Source organism: Dromaius novaehollandiae, unplaced genomic scaffold, assembly GCF_036370855.1.
Source record: "Dromaius novaehollandiae isolate bDroNov1 unplaced genomic scaffold, bDroNov1.hap1 HAP1_SCAFFOLD_189, whole genome shotgun sequence".
Lineage (NCBI taxonomy): Eukaryota > Metazoa > Chordata > Aves > Casuariiformes > Dromaiidae > Dromaius > Dromaius novaehollandiae.
Window position 1 is genome coordinate 37,501 of NW_026991318.1, and position 3,324 is coordinate 40,824.

Here is a 3,324-nt window from a genome sequence, read left to right on the forward strand (position 1 = left end):
GACCGCGGAGAGAGGGGGCAGGGTAACCCCTCTCCGTCCCGGCTGCCCGCGGGGCGAGCGCGGGGCGCGCCGGCTGGCATGGGGGGGCGCGGCGCCCGCGCGCGCCGACCCCCCGGCCCTCCGGCAGCACGCCCGGCCGCCTCCGCGAGTCGCATCGGGCCGCCCGAGTCTTTAAACCTCCGCCCGGCTCTCCAACCGAGAACCCTCGGGCCCGGAGCCCAGGGCCCATGGCCATCCCTGCCCGGGGCGGCTGCCGGCGGCCGCGGTGGCCGGAGGCCCTCTCCCCTCTCTCGCTCGCTCCCTCCCTCCCCGCCCCCCCCACCCCCACCGCGGGGGAGGAAGGACCGGGGTGGGGGGAAGCCGAGGCGGGGGGGGGGAAGGCACGGCCGGTGCGGCGCGCACGGTGCGGCACCCGGGAGGAGCACGCTGGCACACGGGACCACACGGGTGGGTCACCGAGGGGGGGGCAGGAGAAGCGCGGGCGCTAGGTACCTGGCCCTGGGGTGAGGGAAACGACCTGAAATCCCCGCGGGGGTGCCTCCCCCGCCGCCGCCCGCCACCGGGCCGCCGCCGCCTCGCGGCGACGGCGGCAGCCTCGGCAGCGGCGACGAGACGGGACGCGGAGGGGGAACCCGGCACCCGCCAGCCGGCCCCCGCGCCCCTCGGCGGAGCGTCCGCCCGCGGGGTGCGCCCGACACCCGCCGCCACGACCTCGTCCTCCTCCCAGGGCCCGGGGTTTCCCTCAGTAACCCGGCGCCGGGTGGCAGCTGCACCCGGGAGGAGAGCCGTGGCTCGGGCCGCCCACTCGGGCACGAACCGTCGCCTCGCTTGGCCTCAACGCGACGCCCCCCGCTCGGGGGCCCGGCGCCCGCCCCGCGCGCCATCCCGGAACGCCTGCCCCCGCAGGTCTCTGCGGACGGGCTGCTCCGCCGCAGCCCGCCGCGGGTCCGCCCCCCACAGCTTAGGGGTGGGGACCCGTGGGACCCGTCCCAACCCGGAGGGCCGTCTCCCTCGCCTCCGCGCCCGCCGCTTCCTCTCCCGCGGGCGCCGGGGAGTAGCCAAGCCCCGCCGCCCCTCACACGCACTGCCGCCCGCTCCCGCCGGGCCCTCCCCTGGGCCGGACCCCCCCCCCCTTCCCCTTCCCCCCCAGCGGCAGCGGAGCGCCGTGGGGTGGGGGGGCGGGGGGGGGCGGGCCGCGGCTCCCGGAGACGGGCACCGGCAGCGGAGCGGGCACCAGCAGAGGCGAGAGGGGAGAGACGGGGGGAGGCGGTCCCCCACCGGCAGCGGTGGAATCGGCAGCGGGCTCTCGGCGAGCGAGCGCGGCCTCGGGAGGGCCGTGCACCCGCCGGCGGGCCGAGCCCCGTGCTCGGCCCCGCGGCGCAGAGTGCGGGACAGGCGAACTCGGGTACGCGCGCGCGGCAGCCGGGACGCGGCGGGCGGGGGGGCCACACCGGTGTCCGGTGCCGTCGGCATCGGCAGCGAGGCGCGGCGGCCCGGCGGCGGCCCGGCGGCGGGCCGGCACAGGTTTCGGAATGCCACGGGGGCCCGTAACCCCTCTTCCTCGCGGCGGGCTCGCGCGGCCCGCCGGCCCTGCCCCCGGCACGCGCCCACGGGCTCGCTCGCTCTCGCGCGGCGCCTCGCTCGCCAGGGCCGGGAGGCAGGCCCTTCCACTCCGGGGTCCCGCTTGCGCGCCGTCGCCCGCCCGCGACGCGGGCCGGCCCCTCCGCCGCCGTCGTCGTCCGTCCCTCCCGCCGGACGCTCCCCCTCCGCCGCGGGGGGCCTCCCCCCCCCTCCTCCCCCCCCGGCTCACCTTCCCCCTAGCCCGCTCCCGGTGACGGCAGCGGGATCCTCGGGGGAGTCGGCTGGAGCCGGGTGGGGGGGGGCGGTGGGGAAGCGCCCTTCCGCGGCGCTGGACAGAGCGGGAGGCGGGGGGCGGGCGGCAGCAGCGGGGAGGCTCGGCCACGCACCGGCACGGGCGGCGGCAGCGGGGACCGGAGGCGGGAAGGGCCACCGGCACGAGGCAGGAGGAGGCCGCACGGAGGAGGAGCCGCGGCGCGCTCCGGGGGGGAGGTCGAGCCGGCGGCCCGGAGGCCAGCCCTCCGGATTCCGAGGGGAGAGCGTCGCCCCGCGGGGCAACCCGCTCCGCGCCCGGGGCCCCACCGCGGGGCCCCCTCGCACGCGGAGCGGGCGGGAGGTGCCGCCCCGCGCCCGGGGCCCCACCGCAGGGCCCCCTCGGCACGCGGAGCGGGGGAGTCGGCGGCACGGCCGGACGCCCGGCACAGCGCACCCGCGCGAAACCCCGGTAATGATCCTTCCGCAGGTTCACCTACGGAAACCTTGTTACGACTTTTACTTCCTCTAGATAGTCAAGTTCGACCGTCTTCTCGACGCTCCGGCAGGGCCGTGGCCGACCCCGCCGGGGCCGATCCGAGGACCTCACTAAACCATCCAATCGGTAGTAGCGACGGGCGGTGTGTACAAAGGGCAGGGACTTAATCAACGCGAGCTTATGACCCGCACTTACTGGGAATTCCTCGTTCATGGGGAATAATTGCAATCCCCGATCCCCATCACGAATGGGGTTCAACGGGTTACCCGCGCCTGCCGGCGTAGGGTAGACACAAGCTGAGCCAGTCAGTGTAGCGCGCGTGCAGCCCCGGACATCTAAGGGCATCACAGACCTGTTATTGCTCAATCTCGGGTGGCTGAACGCCACTTGTCCCTCTAAGAAGTTGGACGCCGACCGCTCGGGGGTCGCGTAACTAGTTAGCATGCCAGAGTCTCGTTCGTTATCGGAATTAACCAGACAAATCGCTCCACCAACTAAGAACGGCCATGCACCACCACCCACGGAATCGAGAAAGAGCTCTCAATCTGTCAATCCTGTCCGTGTCCGGGCCGGGTGAGGTTTCCCGTGTTGAGTCAAATTAAGCCGCAGGCTCCACTCCTGGTGGTGCCCTTCCGTCAATTCCTTTAAGTTTCAGCTTTGCAACCATACTCCCCCCGGAACCCAAAGACTTGGGTTTCCCGGGAGCTGCCCGGCGGGTCATGGGAATAACGCCGCCGGATCGCGAGTCGGCATCGTTTATGGTCGGAACTACGACGGTATCTGATCGTCTTCGAACCTCCGACTTTCGTTCTTGATTAATGAAAACATTCTTGGCAAATGCTTTCGCTTTAGTTCGTCTTGCGCCGGTCCAAGAATTTCACCTCTAGCGGCACAATACGAATGCCCCCGGCCGTCCCTCTTAATCATGGCCCCGTTTCCGAAAACCAACAAAATAGAACCGGAGTCCTATTCCATTATTCCTAGCTGGAGTATTC